Below are 25,238 nucleotides of genomic sequence, written 5' to 3' on the forward strand. Positions count from 1 at the left end.
CTTCAACACAAGCAAAGGCAACTGAAATCCCTGTATTGCAGACTCCTCTTAATGAGGAAAGGGCCAAGAAAAGGGATAGACAAGAAGAAACCCCCATAGGGACATCTACAGATCAGCAAGGGGAAAAGAGACAAAGATTGAATCCTTATTCAGAGGAAGAATTGCCAGAGGGGCCAACTGAACAACAAGTTCCCCCAAGTATGGAGACATCAGCCAGCTCCTTCCAGCCAGAGCAAGAAAGACAACAAGGTGTGGAGGTTACATCCACCAGGGAACAGAGTAGACAGGGCTCTGACATCAAAAAAGAATTCAGTGATATCAAGGCTAGAAATGAGCCAGTGAGGTTCTAGCTTTACAATCAACTGCTAAGAATGGCTCCCACTAATCAGCAAAGGCTAATGGCAGCCTATAACATCCAAGAAGGGAAGATAACCCTTAGTCATTTCAGACCTATAATGCAGCAACCACAATCAGCTACTGACTATATCAGAACCAATCTGGAAGTTCTCTCCAAGGATATCCATCCAATAGACCAGATTGAGTTACACAAGCAGACCGACAAAATGGTATATTCTACCTTGGCAGACAAAACATTGTTGGCCCATAGATTGCAAAACTCATTGCACAATACTGCTGCCTAGCTAGAGTTAGAGATGGCCTCCTCAATGGCTAAGGATAATCGAATCAAATCCTTGGAGGAAATTATTATAGAGCTGGGACATGATCCCAAGGATCCGAAGGGCATTCAGGCCTTGATCAAAAAGAAAGAGGAAGACATAGCAGCCCTCAGAAGACAACTCAGGCTCCCAGCTACACTACATCCTCAAACTATAGAGGTGGCACAACAAAAGGAAGAGGAGGATGTGGTTACTTTGCTCATGAAGATGCATAAAAGATTGATAGAAACAGAGAATGCCTTGGAGGCATCACTACAAGGGAGACAGGGAGAGTTGGCCTCTCAGCCAATTCAAACAACCCACATTCTTATAGCTCCTCCTCCTACGGCCACCACAATAGTCCCTCCCATTGATCCAACATCCATAGCAGGTACCTCAAGCTCAACACCAGTTTCAGCAACAACTACAGCAGCAGTAGAGCAAGAGGCCAGCCTGAGCATGGAGGAGATGATGAAAGAAATAAAGGCCCTGGAAGTGCAGATGGCAGAATTGAAAGAGGCCAAAGAAAAGCTGGCTAAAATTGAGGTGAGATATGACAAGTCAAAGATGGATGTAGCTGAGAAGACAAGGGAAGTGAAAACCCTGGAGAAAAGAATAAAGGAGCTGGAAAAGGAGCTTACTCTTGACAAAACCCTAGCTGAAGTCAAGAAAATTTTGTGGGCCAAAATTGGCCAATCCATTACAGACCAATGGCAATCCATTGAAACTATTCATGAGCAAATGGAATTGATAGGCTTAGCTCAGTTTGAAAATCAAAAGGCTAGAGCATCTTTGGGAAATATGCCTGAGCAAGCCAACAGAATGATCCAATTCCTGAACACTCATACCAAAGAGAAGTTGGCAGCAATAGGTATCAGGAACAGGACAGATACCATCTTGCTAGTAAAAAGGGTGCTGACCCTAAGGAATTTTGTGCAAACTCTGGAGAGAAAATGCCAAGAGATGCAGGCAGAGGTAAATGACTTTAGAATAAAGTTTGTAGCATTACAGAGCAGAGGGCTACCCAGTTTATTAACCAGTGCTGGGAGACTACTATCACATGAGCAATATGCTAACAGGGTAAACAACTATGCCTCCAATCAAATCACAGCTTCCTCAAGCACCTCAGAAGAAACAGGGCCTCCATCTGGACAGAGTCTCTATGACAAATTAGAAAATCTGTTCTACATTAAACATGAGATAAACCATCTCTTTGAAGTCCAGCCCAATTTTTATAAATAAACTGAAGCTGATGAAACATTGATAAAGATACAAAGGCATCAACTGCCTATAGAGGATTGGTGGAAAGGAATGATGGAGACATTGCATAGGTAATTATGTTTATTTTGTTTTTTGGTCAGCTACAGGTTAGCAAATACAGAAGCACGTTCCACCTGTCAAAAAATAAAAAATAGCACGAGACAGAAATGGAATGGTCACTACAACTCGTTAATGCAAAAAATCAAACACTGATGACAAGGCCCACACAACGACAAGCAGCATAGCAACATTCAAAGCAGCAAACGCAGAATGAATGCACAGTGACCAGCCGACTCACTCCGCCCAGAAAGTCAAAATACCTCTGACAAATGGGATAGCTAGCACATTCATATTTACTTCAGCATTTACTCCCTTATTTACTGCTTCTTAAGAGTTGGTGAAGGAAGTTATGAGTTCAAGACTTATCTTCATGATATTTTGTATCTCCCTTTTGTATAAATACCTCCCCATAATATGTATTTGGGGTTGGTAATTTTCTTTCCAGACTGCGTTGTAATTTTTGAGACTCCCTAATACAAGTGGCTGTTGAAGTTCATGGTTTTTGCACCCCCTGAATGTGCAAATGATGTTTTGGGGACTGCTACAGAATACCTATGTCATTCAATGGAACAATAAGTTATTCTAAAACTGTGTTTTATGTTTTCTGTGCTTACAAATTTCATATATGTTCCATAATCTTAGTAACAGAGAAGAAGAATAGCCCAGGATTTGTTTTAATGCACCATGTGCTCAATCTCTGATATTAATTATGTTTTCTTCAGGATTAGTCATAAATATGAATTCTTAACTGCTCATGTTTGCACTAATTCCTTCACTTTGAATACCATTTAGGAATTCTCAATTTCTCCTAGATAATGTTCATACACTTCCTCTGCCAGCATAATGAAAGATTCTTGATTGCCTTTCATTCCCTGACTCCATTCCATTGATTTCCAGATTTGAAAATTGTTCTCAAACTGCCTATCTTGCTCTATAGCATCACTATTCACCCAAGAAACACTTTCAGCAGTACACCACCATTGACTCCATTGCCCAATAGTGTAGACTGTTTTGGACTTGCATCCCAGTTCTGCCTGAAATCACCATCCAACAAACTTAAAACAAAACCCTGTGCATCATAACTAGCCTAAAATACACCAAAACAAAGCTAAATTATAAAGAGAGAGTCCTCTCTGGTTGCAGGTAGGCCAGGACCTGCAGCTAAAAGATTGGTTAGTGGTTACCTCGGCCGTATTCCCTTCAGGAGGCAGGGAACAACCTGAGTTATAACATCATTGGCCACTCCGCTGGGGAACTGAATGTTCGTTTATAACTGCTGTCTATTTTCTAAAGCTACAGATGGAGTCTGAAGATAGCTAGATAGCCTTTGAAATTGTTCTTGCTATGCATTTACAGGAGTAAATAAAAGTTGCTTCAGTCAATCTCCAGTATAGTTTTAGGCTATAAATAGTTGTTCCAAAGACTTGATCAATTTCCCTATCTCAACATACCCAAAGGAAAGACCAGAGCCTCCTATGGTTTAAAGAAATTCTTGTAGAAATATTGTGGAAAGACTGTGATCTTAAAACATTCCCAGAAAATACCAAAAACAAATTCAGAAGTTGGCTCCAAAGAAGAAAACTTGCTATACAAGGTCAAACCCTGATCCAGATCCTCCAGTTGTTTTTGAAAATCCCAACTTGATCCCTAAGAGCCTTAGGAAGCAATAAGCTCAAGAAGTTCTACGGGTTTAGACCTTGAAACAGTTCAGCAGAATTATATCCCAACTCCTGCTAAAGCCTCAACCCGTCCTTACATTACTACTGCTTCTCCTAGTTCTTCATCCACCTCTCAAAGTACCTTCTCCACACTTCCATACACTACACATATTTCAACTCCAGTCCCTTCTATTTCAGCTGTCCCATTTCTTCCTGTTGCCCCATTTATCCCTATAAATATGGCAAACCGTTATGCTCCTCTTCAGTTGCCTGGAAATCCAGGGGCTATGCCTCAGGATTATCAGAGTAAAATCACATATTTTGATGGTACTAGCTCTTATACAGCCCAGCAACACACCAAGAAAATGCAAGATTATTTTGAGAATTATGAAATAGATGATGATGATGTGAGAATGAAGATTTTTGTCCAAAGTCTAACTAGTGATGTAAGGATTTGGTTTAGAGCACTTGCTACAAATTCTATAGCTGATTCAGAAGCTCTTTATCAGTCCTTCTTAAAAAGATGGGAAAAGAAGAAAGACCCTTTACACATCTTAATAGAATATGATAATTTGAAAAGAGGCCCACAAGAAAATGTCCAAGACTATTGTGCTAGGTTCAACAATGTTTATAATGCTATTCCTCAAAACCTTATACCTCCACCTGATCTAGATTTGATCAAATTCCCTGATGGATTTGATTTTGACATGGCATACCAACTGAGGGAAAGATCCCCTCCAAGCTTAGCAGACATGCAAAACATCGCTGTTAGTGTGGAGGAAAACCTTATTGCTAAGCGAAATCGGGCAAGAGCTGAAAGAAGAACTACCTTCAAAGAGGAACCTTCAGCATTTGAACAAAAATTGGATGCAATCATCAAAGGTATGGACAGACTTGGAGATAGGGTGGAAACTATAGAAAGAAAATCATCATGGGAAGGTCAACCAAGTAACACTGCAAGAAGCCAAAACTTTAGAAAAAATCAAAATCCAAATGTTGGGAGGTTTGGCCCTGATTAGAACATCAGACCTCCATTTCAAGAGAACTATGCCGAAGCTTCAACATCCAGTGAACCAATAGAGGACACCCAAATCAACCTAATGGGGTTAGACAGTGACCAACAAATTTTTCTAACACAAGATGACCAAGAAGCCCATAACATCAATCATTTTCAAACCAAATCTGGAGAGTCATTTGATATTAGGGAAGGCTATGATGCAGCAATCTATGAGGTTCATAAACAGTACAAACTAAGAAGTAGGACCATAGCTGTTCCTGAACCTATCAAGCAGAAGGATACCAAACAGCCAAAGAAAACAAAGAATAAAGCTGTCCTGATAGAACCCTCTAATAAAACTGACCCAAACCCAAACGAAGTCACTGTGGAAGAAATATCAGACTTATAGCCTTCAAGGAACCAATCGTTCACATCCCAGTCTTCAAAAGAAAATCCAAATTGTTCTCCTGAAAATAATCTCAAATCAGATGTACCTCAAAACAACACCCACAATCAAGAGAGAATCACTGAAAATTTAGCTGAAAAAGAAAAAGTTGTTGTCCTTAACACAAAGAGTCAGATAGAAAAACCTTTCAACTTAGAAACATAAATAGGTAAGCTAAAAATAGCAATTTCTCTCTCTGAATTGGCCAAACATGAAGTATACGGACAACAAATCAATAGGTCACTCCTAACACCAGAGAATAGGGATGCAGTCAATGTTCTTGATGATCAACTAGAGTTGATTTTTGGTCCGGAAGTCAATGGTAAAATAGTAGATGGAGGGGTTCCTCCATTTTATGTGAGCTTAAACATTCATGACAAAGTGCTTCATAATGCTATGTTTGATTCGGGAGCCTCCCATAACCTAATGCCGAAATCTGTGATGGAGAGACTAGATCTAGACATCACAAGCCCTACAAAGACTTGTTCTCATTTGATTCCAGCCAGGTCAGGTGTCTAGGCCTAATCAAAGACCTTTGTGTATCCTTAGTCCAATATCCAGCTAAGAAAATCTTGATGGATGTGGTGGTAGCTGATATTCCACCTAAGTATGGTATGCTTTTGTCCAGATCTTGGGGTGCAAAACTCCAAGGATCTTTGCAACTAGACATGTCCTATGCCACTATTTCAGTCTTTGGCCAGCCAAAGAGATTATACCGAGAAACATTAATGAAATATGTGGTTAGTAGTCAAGAAAAACCCCAAAACTTCCCCATCTATTCTATGCATTCCGACATGGATTCATTCATCTTATATAATGCTAGGATGTGTCCCAAAACTGATGTCAAACTCCTAGAAACAGCACAAACACAAAGCATAGATGAACAATCTAGTGCCCAAGGTCAAAAATTTGTTGATATGATTGATGCAACAAAGGGAAATGATATATCATATGAGATACAAGAGCCAAATCTGCCCATTGAACAAGCTTCTAAAACTCTTAAGGCTAATCACAACCAAGAGATCTTATGGTACTTAGAGTTTGATGGCTCTGTGAACAAATTAGGAGCAGGGGCAGGGGTTTGGATACACAACATGCAAAATGACCATGCTGAAGGTCATGCGTATAGATTAAATTTCAGGTGCACAAACAATATGTTCGAGTATGAGGCCCTTTTATTAGGTCTCAAACTGATCAGAGATCTTGGGGCAACCAAGGTTTCAATTCTAGGCGATTTAGATCTGATTATACAACAAATTAAGGGTAATTTTGTCACAAATGATCTCAGGCTGAGGGCGTACAGAGGGGCAGCCATTGAAATTCTTAACACCTTCTCAGAATCTCACCTCACCAAAATTCCTAGAAAGCACAACTTACATGCACATAGCTTGACAACTTTTGCCAGCACTTGCAAGCTACCATTTGAACCCAACCACCATTTCAGTGCTAAAATCAAACACAAACCTGTTGTCCCAGATAATGTCAAAAATTGGCAGGTCTTTGAGAATGATACACAGATAAATAACTTCTTAACTTTGAAAGAGGAATTCTCCAGCATAAACATTGATACAAGCACGAAGGATGAGCAGCAACAGATAGACAAAATTGAACAAAATATATCGGCTGAAATAGAAAACCTGATTTTACACCCAACAACTTTTGATGACAAGAATTTACAAGAGCTAGAGCAAACAGATCTTGATGAAATAGCTGAGGCAGAAGCTGAAGTAATTGAACTAAAAGACAATTTTCTGCCCACAGGCCTAACTCCTTTAGAGGACATATTTGACTCAAATGACATTCCTAGGAAGCCAAAGATGCAACCTCTCAATGCAGAAATTGAGGACTGTAACATTGGAACCACAGAAAATCCCAAAATGGTAAAACTCTCCAAAGCATTGCCTGCTAATCAGAAATTGAAATACATTTACTTGTTTAAGGAATTCCAAGATTTTTTTGCCTGGAGTTATGAGGACCTCAAATCTTATGATACTTTAGTCATCCAACATACTATACCCTTAAAAGAGAATCAAAAACCTTTTAAACAAAAGCTTAGAAGGGTGAATCTTTTCCTCCTTCCCTTGATTGAAAAGGAAGTTAAACGAATGTATGAAGCTGGAATCATTGCACCTATCAGGTTCTCAGAATGGATTTCAAACCTAGTGCCTACTAGGAAGAAAACGGGAGAGATAAGATTGTGTGTTGACTTAAGAAATTTGAACAATGTCTCTCTCAAAGACCATTACCCCTTACCAAAAATGGACCATATCCTACAAAGGGTAGTGGGAGCCTATAGGATCTCATTGCTAGATGGATTCTCAGGATTTAATCAGATTTTAGTCCACCCAGATGATCAAGGCAAAACTGCCTTTACAACACCTTGGGGAACCTTCAAATATGTCAAAATGCCTTTTGGACTAAAAAATGCAGGGGCTACTTTTCAAAGATAAATGGATATAGCCTTTGCCAAAGAGATCCATGATTTCTTAGTCATATACCTTGATGACCTCACTGCTTTTTCAAAATTAGATCAAGAACATCTAGAGCATTTAAGGCAAGTGTTCCTAATTTGTAGAAAATATGGCATATCGTTGAACCCTAAGAAATCACTGTTTGGCCTAGAAGAAGGCAAGCTCCTAGGTCACATAATTTCAAAAGATGGCATTAGAATTGACTCGGACAGAATTCAAGCTATTCTCCAAGTGCCCCATCCAAGAAACATCAAGGAACTACAAGCCTTTCTAGGAAAGATCAATTTCCTAAGAAGATTCATTCCCAATTTGGCCGAGCTTATAAGACTATTGAATAATATGTTGAAGAAATATTCTAAAGTCAAATGGACCATGGAAGCTAAACAAGCCTTTGAGGACATCAAAACAGCCTTAACAAAAACACCAGTCCTCACCAGTCCCAGGTTTGATAGAGATTTCATCATTTTCTCCTTTGCATCTGAGCATACTATTGCTGCTGTCTTATTGCAAAAAGATGACCAAGGATTTGAGAAGCCCATTGCTTTCTTCAGCAAAGCCCTTAGAGATGCTCCCTTGAAATACCAGATCATGGAAAAGCAAGCTTATGCCCTCGTAAAATCCATAAAGGATTTCAGAGTTTACATCTTGTACTCACATGTGGTAGCCTATGTTCCAAATGCTGTGGTTAAGGAAATTTTAAATCAAGAAGGAATTGAAGGCAGAAGGGGCAAATGGATAGCCAACATCTTAGATTATGACATTGAAATCAAGCCCACAAAACTTATAAAAGGACAAGGATTAGCCAAACTAATGACTAAAACCAATTTTCAAGTCCTTGAAATTAATGAATTGGACAACGAATAGGAGATGGCGACTCCACAGATCAATCAAGCCTTTTTACAATCACCTTGGTATGCTGACATATGTTTTGTATTGTTAAACCTGCAAGCTCCTCCAGGGTTGTCCAGGACTAAAAAGAGATTCTTGAAAATGAAGGCATCAAAGTTTTGTATTATAGACAATGTTTTATTTTGGAAAAATCATGAAGGTATTTTGCTTAATTGCCTAACATTGGATGAAACTGACAAAGTGCTCAAGGAATTTCATGCAGGAGACTGTGGTGGGCACTTGTATTGGAAATCAACAGCTGATAAAATCCTAAGGGTTGGATTTTATTGGCCCTCCCTGTTTACTGATGTGAAAAAGTTTGTAGTTTCATGCCACAAATGCCAGATCTTTGAAGGCAAGAGAAAGTTGTTACCTTTACCCCTTAAACCTATCTCAACTGAAAGACCATTTCAACAATGGGGTTTAGACTTTATTGGTGAAATTCACCCTTCCTCCTCTGGCCAACACAAGTGGATTTTGACTGCCACAGACTATTTTACCAAATGGATAGAAGCCATCCCTTGTAGGCAAGCCAATGACTCAATCATCATGCAATTTTTAGAAACCAACATCTTGTACAGATTTGGTTGTCCATAAAAGATTATCACAGACAATGCTGTTGCATTCAAATCCAAAAGAATGATCAACTTTTGCCATAAGTACCACATTACCTTGGGCCATTCCACAGCCTATTACCCTCAAGGTAATGGCCTAGCTGAGTCCTCCAACAAAAGCCTCATCAACATCATAAAAAGGTCTTGGAGGAAAACAAAAAGAATTGGCATAAGAAGCTTGTAAATGCACTATGGGCAAACAGATTGACCACCAAAAGATCCATTGGGACAAGTCCGTATGAATTGGTATATGGTCTGGAGGCAATTTTCCCCTCCTCCTTGGGAATCCCAATGATCAAGTTACTGCAAGAAATACAAGCAGAGCCTAATGATATTCAAAGAAGGATCAATCAAACTATTCACTTGCAGCAAACAAGAGAGGAAGTATATCAGAGAAGTCAGGTTTTACAAGAGAAGTTGAAAAAGATCTTTGATAAAAGAACAAAAGCTGAATATTTCTTCATAGGAAACAAAGTGCTGAGATGGTACTCTAGGAGGGAAGACAAAGGGAAGCATGGCAAATTTGTTTTCCTATGGAAGGGACCTTATGTTATTCAGGCAGTACAAGGTAACAACACCTATTTTTTTAAGAGTTTGGATGGCACAGATAATGAGGAAGGCCCAGTCAATAAGTGAATTCTCAAGTACTATTTTGATTCCTTGTAATCAATATAACACAATTGTATATTGTACATTAATATTTGTATTTCCACCAGTTCTTCATTTACAACAATTATATAAGGAACAACATGCAGCAGATTTTGAGAAAAAAATCAAGGAATTACACCACTTTGGTTGTATATTGTGAATTTATCAGAAGAGATTAAGAAGAAGACTTGAGAAATATAAAGATGATGATAAGCACTCAGAGAAACCAACAAAGACAGAGCTGTAGTTTTGCATAGATCAGCTCATGACCACTGCATACAGGCTACAAAGGTTCAGATCATCAGTTCCCAGGAGAAGGAAGTGTTGAAATTACAACAGCCAACTAAGAATAAGGTCGTCTGACCTGCTGTTCTTGGCTTTTTACCAGGAAAAGCCATCCCCAAGTGGAGCCACTATTAGGTTCCTATACCAATAGGTTTCATTTTTCATGATTGACTATGGAAGTGCCAAATATGTTCATCCGTTCATGCTGCAAAGGTTCCATATTTTGTATACAGATAACGAAAATTAAAAAATGTAAAGAGGGTATTCCCTAAAAGAAAAATCAAAGGGCAAGAAGAGTAAATTGGTAAGAAAAAATGATATAAATGAACCCCAAACCAAAAGACCAGGAAAATGGCCAGTCAAAATGCCACTGCTATCTTATTTGCAAGTTCACAATGTGAAAATACTGTTGTTTATCACACTTAATGGATGGCCCAACAGTTCAATCTAGACCATTCCATGTTTGAATTGCTTGTTGTAGAATAGAGAAAGAATATCTGTCCAAACAGTTTAAGCTTGGTCGATAAGTAGATAGGTAGAGAAATTAAGGAGCCCAACTGCTTAATCTGGGTCCTTGGAAGAGATAAGAGTAGATTTAGATAGGAGGGCAGTCAAAAGAAAAAAGGACAATTAGGGTTTGCTGGTTCAAGTGCACCCAATCCAAAGGAAGAAAAAATGTTAGGTGTATTAGGCTGGGTAGGCAGTTTGAGGTTGCAGAAGCAAGGTTACAATCACTTTTTGTCTTGTCAAGAAAGACTCATCTCATCAATGAAATTGGTACCATGGTAGTTGTTTGGTTGCATAACAATGGAAGCATGACTAACTTTCCCCTTCATTCCACAGAAATCTTTTACTAATTTCCCCTCAAGGACATTGGGATCTGCCCAATAAGTCCTGTTTCACTTCAGTCTATGAGAAATACTAAGTTAAACTTTGAGTTTACTTAGTAAAAAGAAGCCACATTTCCTATGTAAAAATCATCATTCCATAGTCCTTCCATTTTTCTTATGCCTAAGTTTTCACTTTATAAACTTAGCATCTATTCTTATAGTTTCATTCCACAAAGTCATACTAACCTCTAACTCTATTATTTAGCTCCCTCACACATTTTCCTACCCTTATTCTACAAAAACTATATAAAAACCTCAAAATATACTAAATATACCTACCCCTTGGCACTATAGCCATATAGCCTAAGTTTGGGAAATACTAAAGTCCATTTTGGACTTGTATTAGCCCTTCCGCGTCCAAAATACTTGGTGTTAATTTAACATTTGGTTAAATTAATAACCATGGTGACCTCCTCACTCATAAACCTTACCATTTTACCCTCTGCGCTCATATATTTCGGGTTTTGTTTGATATTTCATTAAACAAATAAACCATATCTTCGGTGCCGAACACATAACCCATGTAACCAAAGTTCTAAACCCTCGCATTATTTTATAACATTAAATATACGGGCGGGTCCCCGTACCATATCGCACCAGCATCTATGCATCCCGTCAGCCGTTGGATTGCGCCTGACAGATCGGATGGCCCTCGCCGATATCGGAGCGACCCTGCTATATGAGGGTTAGCTCCCGATAACAAGCGGTTTTGCTGCCATACGCGGGGATGCGTGGCCCGTTTCGATTGCATCGGACCCACGCTGACACAAACCACTCCCGTACCAAAAGCGGTCCGATAGCAAACCACTTACCGCTTGTCCTCCCCGCCGCGCACGTCACACCCACATCAACTTCTTGCGTCAGCATCCTCGCTACTGTACAGTTTGTCGTGGCTGCCCCGTCACCCCTCCATGTCAGGCGCCACGTTACCCACCGTACCCTGCTACAGGACCATGTGATGTCATGCTGACATCAGCACAAAAAGCACCAAAAAGTCTGCAAAAACACAAATTTTCGTTAAAACCAACGAAAGTGATGTTTTTATTTGTTTTTATGCGACCAATGGTAAAAGTTCATGCAAGAGTTTTACATTTAGTCTGCCATTTACGTCCTAGTCTACCACCCAGGCGTGTTCAACCTACCAACCTGACCTCCTCGACTCTACCTTCAACTCCATTTCACCGCAAAATCATGAGTAAGCAGGTATTTATTCGACTGTCGCCCCTAAACCCTGTTTTGTCAAGTTTCTTTATTAAAAACGACCTTCGAAAGAACTGAATGTGATTGAAGTGAGCTTTAATCTCTAAACCTCCCCTTTCAACTCACTACTCACCTTTACTTCCAAAGAAAACCTGTCTACTCTATAGCCCTCTACAAAATTTCCCCCGAAACTCGAAATTGAGCTCATTTCCGCCTGTAAAAACAGCAAGAAAGCACATGCAGCCGAAGCCATATTTTCACCATCTTTCTCAGTTGCCTAGCTAAGCTCTGAAGACTTGCTCTTTCCTTTTTGAATCCTACCCAGAGAGGCCATTTCCATATAAATTCAAACTGTAAATTCGCTACCCAAAAATCCATTTTCTGGACTCTGTTCCTAATTAAAACATAAGACTCAAGTCCCACCATAATCATAGTCAATCATGGAGGCTCCAGTAGCCTTGAATATTGCACCATTAAATGCACCTCATAAAGATTTAGAGTGGACACCTCTTGCTGATAGAGACTATCAAATTGATGATATGGAGGGAATCAAGCCTCACCTTCAGGTTTTCTGTGAACTAAGGAACAACTTCAGAAACAAAGCTAACCTATTAGGAATATGGGATTCAAACATGCCCATATATTACCTGCCCTCAGTGAATGTCTTCCCTGACCTCATCCATCAGTGTTATGCTAATTATGAGCCTTCTCAAAGGGCAGTGATGGACCCTGTCGGAAATGTCCTCTTTTACATTACCCCTCAGCCCATAAATGAGATATTGCAATTCAAGCCAACTCAGCCTCTCGTTCCCCTTTCCATGAAACAATTGCTGGATCAAGCCTTAAAGTTGCCCTCTGCAGAAGTTGACCAAATTGCCAAGCTATTCATACCACCAGAGTGTTACTCCAGATTCACAATTTCCTATCACCATGCTTGGTTTACTGAGGAGGGAAAAATGCTCATAGACATGATCTCCTACATCCTAGGATTCAGAACCAGTGAAATTGTGGATGAGACTGTCTTTGCTTTGATGTCCATGTTTACCCTAGGACAGCCCCCTGCTGTCAAGTATGACTATGCTACCTTCATAGCCAACAAGATTCATGAGCAGTTCATGAACTTAGAGAGGGAAAGGGTATTCAAATATACTTCTTATATATATCATTTGCTGCTGTACTATCAATCAGATAGTTTCCCAGTTTTCCTCAAGAAATTGGATGCTAGTGGGGAGCGAAGGTCTATGATATTTTGGTCATTAGTGTTCCATCATGTTAATTACTCTCCATACACATACTGTGAGTTCATTGACCTTTTTGTCTACCCAGCCACTTGCTTGTTGTCAGCAGACCCTCCTCCCAGGCTCACGGTTGAAATGCAGAGAATCCTACATCTCTCAAAAGGATACAACATTGGTGACTGGTACTTCTACCAAAACCACACTGTAATAAGGATTTATGGCTGTGAATTGGCCCCCTGCAAACTACCAAAATATGTCCCCATGAGACTCTTTGCTCTGGAGTACTATTGGAAATTCAACAGTGCAGACTTGACTCACTTCTATGGTGCTAGGAAAAAAACACAGCTCAAGATAAGACACCAACTGGGCCCTTTTATCTTTAATAAAAGGGAGGAAGCTTGGAAGGATGCTGACAATATTATGAGAGATAAACTCAAGCTGAAACAAAGTTTTCTTTGGGCACCATATGACCCTGAGCATTTCATAAGCTTTAGAAGAGTTAAAAACAAGCTCACAGGGTATGTCCACTTCCCAATCCCTGGAATTGAACAATATGCCAATCAATAAGAATGGGTAGAGGGAACACCAGTGGAAGAACTTACTGAAGAAGAGATTACAGAAAAAGCAATCAAAAACCTTGAAAAATTAGTTGACCTGGAATCTTTTGGATAGGTGTTTTTCACAGGTCCTCGGCACCTTGGAGAAGGCACCTCATCCACCACGGCCTCCCAACAGCCTGCCCAAGTAAGTGCTCCACCAGCAGACACATCCAAAGGAAAAGAGGTGCAACATTTAGAGTAGCAAGTGCACCATTCAAAGCAGCAAGAGACAATGGCAGACCGACCGGTTTCAACAGATGAACAAAGTCAAGGGCAAGACCCTTCAACACAAGCAAAGGCAACTGAAATCCCTGTATTGCAGACTCCTCTTAATGAGGAAAGGGCCAAGAAAAGGGATAGACAAGAAGAAACCCCCACAGGGACATCTACAGATCATCAAGGGGAAAGAGACAAAGATTGAATCCTTATTCAAAGGAAGAATTGCCAGAGGGGCCAACTGAATAGCAAGTTGCCCCAAGTATGGAGACATCAGCCAGCTCCTTCTAGCCAGAGCAAGAAAGACAACAAGGTGTGGAGGTTACATCCACCAGGCAACAGAGCAGACAGGGCTCTGACATCAAAAAAGCATTCACTGATATCAAGGCCAGAAATGAGCCAGTGAGGTTCCAGCTTTACAACCAACTGCTAAGAATGGCTCCCACTAATCAGCAAAGGCTAATGGCATCCTATGACATCCAAGAAGGGAAAATGACCCTTAGTCATTTCAGACCTATAATGCAGCAACCACAATCAGTTGCTGACTATATCATAACCAATCTGGAAGTTCTCTCCAAGGATATCCATCCAATAGACCAGATTGAGTTACACAAGCAGACCGATGAAATGGTATATTCTACCTTGGTAGACAAAACATTGTTGGCCCATAGATTGCAAAACTCATTGCACAATACTGCTGCCCAGCTAGAATTAGAGAAGGCCTCCTCAATGGCTAAGGATAATCGAATCAAATCCTTGGAGGAAATTATTATAGAGCTGGGACATGATCCCAAGGATCTGAAGGGCATTCAGGCCTTGATAAAAAAGAAAGAGGAAGACATAGCAGCCCTCAGAAGACAACTCAGGCTGCCAGCTACAGTACATCCTCAAACTACAGAGGTGGCACAACAAAAGGAAGAGGAGGATGTGGTTACTTTGCTCATGAAGATGCATAAAAGATTGATAGAAACAGAGAATGCCTTGGAGGCATCACTACAAGGGAGACAGGGAGAGTTGGCCTCTCAGCCAATTCAAACAACCACATTCTTATTGCTCCTCCCCCTACAGCCACCACAATAGTCCCTCCCATTGATCCAACATCCATAGCAGGTACCTCAAGCTCAGCACGAGTCTCAGCAACAACTACAACAACAGTAGAGCAAGAAGCCAGCCTGAGCATGGAGGAGATGATGAAAGAAATAAAGGCCCTGAAAGTGCAGATGGCATAATTGAAAGAGGCCAAAGAAAAGCTGGCTAAAATTGAGGTGAGATATGACAAGTCAAAGATGGATGTAGCAGAGAAGACAAGGGAAGTGAAAACCCTAGAGAAAAGAATAAAGGAGCTGGAAAAGGAGCTTACTCTTGACAAAACCCTAGCTGAAGTCAAGAAAATTTTGTGGGCCAAAATTGGCCAATCCATTATAGACCAATGGTAATCCATTGAAACTATTCATGAACAAATGGAATTGATAGGCTTAGCTCAATTTGAAAATCAAAAGGCTAGAGCATCTTTGGGAAATATGCCTAAGCAAGCCAACAGAATGATCCAATTCCTGAACACTCATACCAAAGAGCAGTTGGCAGCAATAGGTATCAAAAACAGGACATACACCATTTTGCTAGTTAAAATGGTGCTGACCCTAAGGCATTTTGTGCAAACTCTGGACAGAAAATGCCAAGAGATGCAGGCAGAGGTAAATGACTTTACAATAAATTTTGCAGCATTACAGAGTAGAGGGCTACCTAGTTTATTAACCAGTGCTGGGAGACTACTATCACATGAGAAATATGCTAACAGGGTAAACAACTATGCCTCGAATCAAATCATAGCATCCTCTAGCACCTCAGAAGAAACAGGGCCTCCATCTGGACAGAGTCTCTATGACATGTTAGAAAATCTGTTCTACATTGAACATGAGATAAGCCATCTCTTTGAAGTCCAGCTCAATTTTTATAAATACACTGAAGCTGATGAAACATTGATAAAGATACAAAGGCATCAACTGCCTACAGAGGATTGGTGGAAAGGAATGTTGGAGACATTACTTAGGTAATTATGTTTATTTTGCTTTTTGGTCAGCTACAGGTCAGCAGATACAGAAGCATGTTCCACCTGTCAAAAAATAAAAAATAGCACAAGACAGAAATGGAATGGTCACTATAGCTCGTTAATGCAAAAAATCAAACACTGATGACAAGGCCCACACAATGACAAGCAACATAGCAACATTCAAAGCAGCAAACGCAGAATGAATGCGCAATGACCAGCTGACTCACTCAGCCCAAAAAGTCAAAATACCTCTGACAAATTGGACAGCTAGCACATTCATATTTACTTCAGCATTTACTCCCTTATTTACTGCTTCTTAAGAGTTGGTGAAGGAATTTATGAGTTCAAGACTTATCTTTATGATATTTTGTATCTCCCTTTTGTATAAATACCTCCCCATAATATGTATTTGGAGTTGGTAATTTTCTTTCCACACTGCACTGTAATTTTTGAGACTCTCTAATACAGGTGGCTGTTGAAGTTCATGGTTTCTGCACCGCCTGAATGTGCAAATGATGTTTTGGGGACTGCTACAGAATTCCTGTGTCATTCAATGGAACAATAAGTTATTCTAAACCGTGTTTTATGTTTTTTGTGCTTACAAATTTCATATATGTTCCATAATCTTAGTAACAGAGAAGAAGAATAGCCCAGGATTTGTTTTAATGCACCCTGTGCTCAATCTCTGATATTAATTATGTTTTCTTCAGGATTAGTCATAAATATGAATTCTTAACTGCTCATGTTTGCACTAATTCCTTCACTTTGAATACCATTTAGGAATTCTCAATTTCTCCTAGATAATGTTCATACACTTTCCCTATGCCAGCATAATGAAAGATTCTTGATTGCCTTTCATTCCCTGACTCCATTCCATCAATTTCCAGATTTGAAAATTGTTCCTAGACTGCCTATCTTGCTCTGTAGCATCACTATTCACCCAAGAAAAACTTTCAGCGGTACACCACCATTGACTCCATTTCCCAATAGTATAGATTGTTTTGGACTTGCATCCCAGTTCTGCCTGAAATCACCATCCAACAAACTTAAAACAAAACCATGTGCATCATAACTAGCCTAAAATACACCAAAACAAAGCTAAATTATAAAGAGAGAGCCCTCTCTGGTTGCAGGTAGGCTAGGACCTGCAGCTAAAAGATTGGTTAGTGGTTACCTCGGCCGTATTCCCTTCAGGAGGCAGGGAACAACCTGAGTGATAACACATTGTTCGTGAAGGATACCTGCAAGATGGTTCAGGGAGCACTGGTATTGATACGGGGAGTTCGAATTGGAACTCTATACAAGCTGCAAGGTAGCACTATTGTTGATGGGTGCAACAGTTCCGTGGTTCCTGAAAGTGGAGCAGAAAATCTAGTGGTCTCTAGAGAAAAGACCATTCTATGGCATCAAAGGCTTGGACATATTGGAGAGAAGGGCCTTCGAATACTTCATGGTAAAGGTATGGTGGAAGGTATGAGTAATAGATCTCTGAATTTTGATTTTTGTGAAAATTGTGTATACGGGAAGCAGAATTGGGTGAGTATCCCCTCTGGTGGTAAGAGGACGAAACATATATTAGAGCTTTTGCATAGTGATGTGTTTGGACCTGTGAAGGTTCCATCACTGGGTAATTCTGTGTACTATGTATCATTTATAGATGAATTCTAAAGGAATACATGGATATATTTCTTAAGAAGAAGTCTAAAGTCTTTGATAGGTTTAAAGAATTTAAGGCTCTAGTGGAAAACTAGACAGAGAAGAAGATAAAGGTGCTGAGGGCAGATAATGGTGGAGATTTTTGCAGTAAGGAATTTGAAGAATTCTGCAAGAAGTGTGGTATAGCATGGCAGAAGACTACTCCATGTACACCTCAGTAAAATGGAGTTGCAGAAAGAATGAATAAGACATTGATGGAAAGGACAAGAAGCATGCTCAGTGGTGCTGGGTTAGGACACAAATTTTGGGCAGAGGCAGTGGATACTGCATGTTACCTGGTCAACAAGTAACCTTCATCAGTGTTGGAGGAAAAGACTCCACAAGAGGTATGCACTGGTAAGAAACCCTCTCTTTCACATCTAAGGGTATTTGGATGTGATGCATATGTACACGTTCCAAAGGAGAAAAGAACCAAGTTGGATAGTAAATCTTAAAAGTGCATCTTTATTTGGTATAAGGATGGTTTAATGGGTTACAAGCTTTGGAACCCAGTAACAAGAAAGGTTGTGTACAACCGAGATGTGGTGTTCAGAGAGGTGAAAGATGTTATTAAACATGAAGTCCAACCAAAGGAACCTGAGAAGATAGAGTTTGAGCTAAAGGAGGAAGAATCAGACTCTACAGTAGAGGAGGAATCAAAATATGAAGAGCCACAAACTCCGGTTGTGAGAAGATCAGTTCAAGAAAGAAGGCAGCCAGAAAGGTATAGTCCATCTGCTTTCTGTTCAAATTTTTCTTTGTTTGTTACTGATGATGATCCCAGAACTGTGAAGGAAGCAGTGGATTCAAAGGATGGAAAACTCTGGAAAGAGGCCATGGTTGATGAAATGACATCTTTGCACAAAAATGAGGATTGGGATCTGCTGGAGTTGTTGGCTGGAAGGAAACCCACTGGCAAAAAATGGGTGTTCAAAAAGAAGACAAATGCAGAAGGAAAAGTGGAGAAATACAAAGCTTGTTTGGTAGCAAAAGGTTATTCCTAGGTGCCAAGAATTGATTTTGGTGATATTTTTTCCCCTGTTGCCAAGGTAACTTCTATTAGATTACTTTTATCTGTTGTTGCTGCTTTTGATTTTGAGGTAAAACAGATGGATGTGAAGACAACATTTCTTCACAGGGATCTGGAAGAAGAGATCTACATGAAGCAAACTGAAGGCTTTGCAGTGAAGGGTAAGAAAGAACTGGTATGTAAGTTAAAGAAGTCTCCATATGGGTTAAAACAGTCACGAAGGATGTGGTATCAGAAATTTTATACATTTATACGGGGGCTTGGCTTCACCAGAAGAAAAGCAGATTACTGTGTGTATTTTAAATTAATTGGTGACCATGTTATTTATTTGGTCTTCTATTTCGATGATATGTTTCTATTTGGAAATGACAAAGAAATTATCTAGGATTTAAAGACCAAATTGTCCTCCAAATTTTACATGAAAGTTCTTGGTGTTGCAAACTATATTTTGGTCATGGAAATTAAAAGAGATCATACAAAGGAGAAGCTCTGGTTAAACTAGAGGAAGTATGTCAAGACAATATTGTAGAGGTTTAATAAGCAGGATAGTAAACTGGTGAAGGTTCCTATTGCTGTAGGTGTGAGGTTATCTACTAAACAGTGTCCCAAGACACAAGAAGAGGAGGAGGACATGTCCCGTGTTCCATATGCAAGTGCACTCGGTAGCTTGATGTATGAAATGGTCTATACTAGACCAGACATTGCACATGCAGTGGGAGTATTGAGCAGGTTTATGTCAAAACCAGGGAAGGAGCACTGGACAATAGTGAAGCGGGTTTTCAGGTATTTGTGTGGCACTAGTGATTATGGTTTGTGCTACCAAGGAAGACCAGGATTGGACAGAGTGTTGGATATTCATGGCTTTGTTGATGCAGACTGGGCTGGAGATCTCGATCAGAGAAGATCTACAAGTGGGTATGTGTTTAACCTATTTCGAGGTGCAATCAATTGGATGAGTAAGAAACATTCTGTAGTGGCACAATCAACTACAGAGGCAGAATACATGGCAGCCACTCATGCAAGCAAGGAAGCAATTTGGTTGTAGAGATTGTGTTCAAGTATGGGGTTAGTACAGGAAGATATAAGGATAGACTGTGACAGCCAAAGTGCAATTTTCTTGGCAAAGAACCCTGCATATCATTCAAAGACAAAGCACATCGATGTTCAATATCACTTTGTGAGGGATATGATAGAAGACAAAAAGGTGTTGCTGGTAAAGGTGGACACTTTGAAGAATATTGCAGATGCATTGACAAAATCTATGAGCTCTGAGAAGTTCTCTTGGTGTAGAGAAACAATGGGTATTTTAGGACTAAACTCTCTTGAAGCCCGCTATGGAAAGAAAACAACAAGTGGGAGAATGTTGGGTTGTGTTATATTCTTTCCATGACTAGCCCACGTAGTTAACCAGGGGGTTAGATGGGGGGTGGAGTCCCCCCCTTCATTGCGTCGATTGTGTATAGGGGGGGGGGGGGGCATCACAGGGGTTTAAGGTGTACCTGTAACCCCACTTAATGGGGTCTGGGGCAGTGCCCTGGAAAATTTTAGTTTTGGACCCTATGTTAGGTTGGGCGGACCCACCTATGGTTTTTTGCATGATTTTCGCACATGTTTTTGGACGCGATGGTTTTCGGTCCATGGTTTTTGACGTAATGGTTTTCGATCCATGGTATTGGATGCTATGGCATGTATAAATATGTATTGTAACATTGAAAGGAACATAATGAAAAATCAAGTTGGTAGTATCGGTTTTGGGATCCAATGGAAAATCTCTGTGTATATGTGTTTATGTGTTATGATCTCGCATTGTTTATTTTCTATGTTTTAGAATTCGTATGCAGGTAATTTATGTATAGGGTCTACACCTATCTTACTATTATTTTGGAATCACCATACAATTTGATGTATGTGAAATCTAAATCAACTTCTTTTCTTAAACCTTGTACCAGCGCCTCATATTCTATTGTTGGGCAAAACCCAACTTGCCCTAGATTTTGGCAAAGACTTTACATTTTGTGGGGTGGAGTGTGCGGTGGAGCGTTTAGAAGAGTGCATTTTTAATATATCACGTAGTGTCGTAAGGACTTCAAGGTGGGTTTAAGCCTCTCCTTTTTGTAAAAGCGCAAGATTTTGTAAGGGATCAAAGGGTTTTGGGGTCATAGTTGCTTGTTTTAAGGAGTCGATGGTATTTTGATGGTGTAACCCTACAATGTAATAGTATACATAGGGTAAGATAATAAGAGGAGATATCAATCAGTTTTGATCAAGATCAATGTTATGGGTGAATTATTATCGTGATCTATAATTTGGTAGTAAAGGAGAGGCTCCGCAGTTGAGTGTGCAAACAGCCTGCAGCTTAGTGTGCAGGCTAAGAATTGGTTTTTGTTCAAAGATTTATTATATTAATAAATAGTTCTTGTGGACGTATCCCTACACTAGGGTGAACCACGTTAATTTTGTGTTTTTATGTGTGTATTTTCTTATTATCTATTGTCGAATAGAAGTTATCATAGTTGGATTTTACTTCAACACAATGATAGTTTATGGTTTTATATGGCATGTTTAAGTGATTAATCTAATGCGACAAAGTGATTTATAAATGCTAAGAATAAGATAACATAATAATACCACATCTCATAGTCCTTCAAGGCTACAGAAACCTAGTTCTACATCCTCCCATAGTCACTCCGGGTGAGACTGTTGTTGGCTCAAAAGAGTCATCATGGAAAAGACCCTAGGTTTGGGCATAAGAGGCCAACAGTGGTTTGTTGTAGTCTAGGACAACGCTGACATTTTCACCTTACCTCGAAGGGCAAGGCGTCTCACCTAAGGTGTGCCGTGACCAAAAGGGAGAAGGGTTTAGCATGGGGTCAAGGGAATATCAACCGGGCACAAGCGATCATCCACATGCATATCCATTATATGAGAAATAGAGATAACAACACCCTTGAATCATACACATATATCCATTATAGAGAACACATAAATAACAAAATCCTTGCATCAATCTATGAATAACTATCTACGTACAATAGATAGGCTATTTAAAATTTTAGCGAACCCACTAAACACGAGGCTCAATACATTAGAAGTCACAATAGACATCAGCTTTATATTATATTAAACTTAACATAACAGATTACATTATGATTCAGCATTCGCCATAAGCATTACATATAATACCTGGCTCAGTTGCTCGTGTTCAGATCAGTTCTGCAAACAAGTCCCTTAGAGCCCAACACTCTCTCATTTGGCCTCTGCAACTGTGTATCTCTTCTGCAACCAACTCCTTATTCCACTAGTGGGTTCAACAACAACCTTTTTCCTCAATGGTGTTCCCCTTTTATGTCCTTCCTGGTTGCCTGGACTGCCAGTTCTCGCTCGGTTGTTTTCTCCCTTGGCTGCTTATGTGCCTTCCCGTCTCCTCGACTGACCTTGCCACCACTCCTCTGCAACTGTCCGTTCTACCACCCAACCGTTGCTGCAATTTATCTCTTTCCCACCCTTCAGTTAGTCAAAACTTGTCAAAATCGTTCAAAATTAAACGAAGGCTCCAATAGGCCCTGACCATAATTTCTTGACTCGTCCTCAAGTCAATTCATTTCAACCTCTAGTGGTCCTGTTGTTACTTCCATGTGCTCTACAGGTGGTGGTTGAGTTACTATTGGCATTGTCTCTATTGTTTATTGTGCCAACACTTCTTCTACTTTGATTCTTGCTTACGGAGTGGGTGCCTCTTCTATCTCGATCCTGGCTTGTGGCATGGCATTTGTTCCTGTGGCCCTTTCTTGCCCTTGTGGCTCCTCCGTTCCAAATGAAGGCTCCAACTCTAGGACAGAGGTTATCGTTTGCTACCTGAACTTAGTGTATCTTTGAATGGCCTAGTCCCAGTTGGCGAGGATTGCATCAACGCCTTGAGTGAACGCCTCAGCCGATTGCGATGTTAGGTTTGTTGGTTGCTGTCTCTATAGGTCATCCCATTGCTAGCCGCTGGAGTCGCATGCCTCCTTCAAGAGTAGAAATTTCATATGAACTGGGGGCTGCAAGTCTCTGATTATCCGTTTCGTCCTTGCTGACTCCTCCTAAATGTTGTCAACCTGGGCCTAGAGGATGTCGATTTTCTCATTGATTTGTTGTTGTTGAGTATGGTCTGTACAATCCCTTGTGCTAGCCAATAGTGACTGAATCTGCTCTCTTAGCAGGTAAACCTAGTGGTTCTTTAGTGTTAACTACCTGACCAGTTGTGGACCTTACCTGTTAGGGCATATCCATCGGTGAGGGCTTTGGCCAAGGCTTTCTTCTTCACTTTTAGTTCCCTAACCTTTCCCTTAACAGTCCACACGTAGATTTCCACATGATCTGGTAGTGGGGACCTTACTGTCTCTAGCTTCTGCCTCATCTGAGCATTGGTGGTTTCCAGGCGTATGCACGCTGTATGTATGTGATTGCAGCAGTCGACCAATGTGTAGGCAGCTATGTCCACCGGTGCCTCAGTGGTTGCCTCGGTGACGATCGTCCATATTGATCTAAACCATTGTGTAATATGATCCACCTGGGTTTGCAATTCTTTGTTTGCTTCTTGTAGGTGATCTCGCTCCTCCATCACCATGTGCAACTTCTTCCTCTATTGTTCATGTTTTTTAGCTAGGTCTTCATGGAGGCACTCAGCCTTGTGTGCTACTTGCTGAATAAAGGAAAATAATTGGGCTGATGACCAGTGATAGAATGTATCAACTTGCATTGTGCTTGGTTTTGGGAATTACTACTATAGGGGTAGGCCATTGGTGATGGATTTATTTGAATGGGAGGTGAGTGAGTGTTCTTTCTCTGATGGTGGAGTGAACTGTGAGGTGGTTGGAGTAATGCTAGGGTTTGGTGGGATTGCAAGATTTATAGGGAGAGAGGGCAAGTACGGTTCAATCCTTTTCCCCTGCCAAATGGTATCCAGGCGTCTCCCTGCTGGTGGGTCCAACCCAAGCATTGGTGATGTACTATTTTCTGGTGGCATTCCCATTGTCACGCCCCCAAGCCTACGGTGGTCTTTCATCCGTACCGGCGAGGTGCGGCACCACCGAACACTTTCTTTTTAACAATACTCGTGCACATGGACTACGCCTACTTTCACTTTAACATTACTTAGCTTGTGTTTCGCAACCAAGTAAACATGTATTTATCCTTTATACCAATGAAGCCCATACTCATTCATTATCCATAACAATTATAAAAGAACACAACAATTGCAACAGTATAAAGGGGAGGGGAAACTCCCGAACAAGTCTGCCCGACAATATATTATAATTAGTCTTTCTTCAATACAATACAAGTAATGCTTGGCAAGCTCCAAGCCAATACTTAGTTTCTTTTACAATGTAGGCAAGTCATCCTTTTACAATGATCATGTGCACGCTTTGCCCAAGAGTGGGTGCTCACCCGAGTCACCAATACACTCTAATCAATCCCGACACAAAACCGTACTCAAGACAACCTTGGGCACACCTTGCCCAACCCACAACCGGCTCAAGATAACATAAGACTGCGCCCCAAGAGTAATGCGCATGAGCTATGCGCACTTCAACCCAATCTGCGCACTTATCCTCTCTTGAACACTGGCGTAGTTGTCCAAGTTCGAACTTCGCTGTTCCAAATGACTCAACGCACATGTATTTATACGCATGTTAGTGTGGAACCTTTGTGGGTGGTGGCACTCCAGCCGACCCCCAAACTTAAGGTTAACACACCCTTACAATGATCCATACATGTCGGCCTTGCGTCATCGCAAGTCGCCCCAAGTCATGGTATAAGCCATCATTCCATCGCATTTTATCAAGTGTCGCAAGTCTACCTTTCGTCGCATCCAACTCGCCTATTCGTCGCACCTTTGCCCGGCGCTCCACCCACACTTGGTCATGCGCGCCCTCCATCACACCGCACAACGCCCGCCCGTGCACGAGCTCTCGATTGCTCGGCGCTCACCCGTCGCATCACAATGAAGGCCTTACATTCTCCTCCACCTGAAGTCGTTGTTGTCCTCAACAACATACCGTCCTCCAAGCATCAATATCCATGATGTCAACTCCTCCACATACTGTTACCATCATCGCAACATATGTAGAACCACCGTCTCCATCGTCTCATCTTAGCAACCAACTGTCACCAAGATACTCCATACCAATGTATGTCATATCTCAGATGCCCATGATCATCGACCACCTTGTCACAATCTCCCCATGCTGCTCTCCACCATGGAAGGTTTGATCCCTCCAACTCAAGCTACATGTCCACTGCAACAATGTGTCAAACTCCATCATGTCATCACCACCATGTGAAAAACTGCCCAT

The sequence above is a fragment of the Pinus tabuliformis genome, chromosome 2_2, assembly GCF_031772625.1.
Source record: "Pinus tabuliformis cultivar Carrire ecotype Pingquan chromosome 2_2, CPIR1, whole genome shotgun sequence".
Taxonomy (NCBI): Eukaryota; Viridiplantae; Streptophyta; class Pinopsida; order Pinales; family Pinaceae; genus Pinus; species Pinus tabuliformis.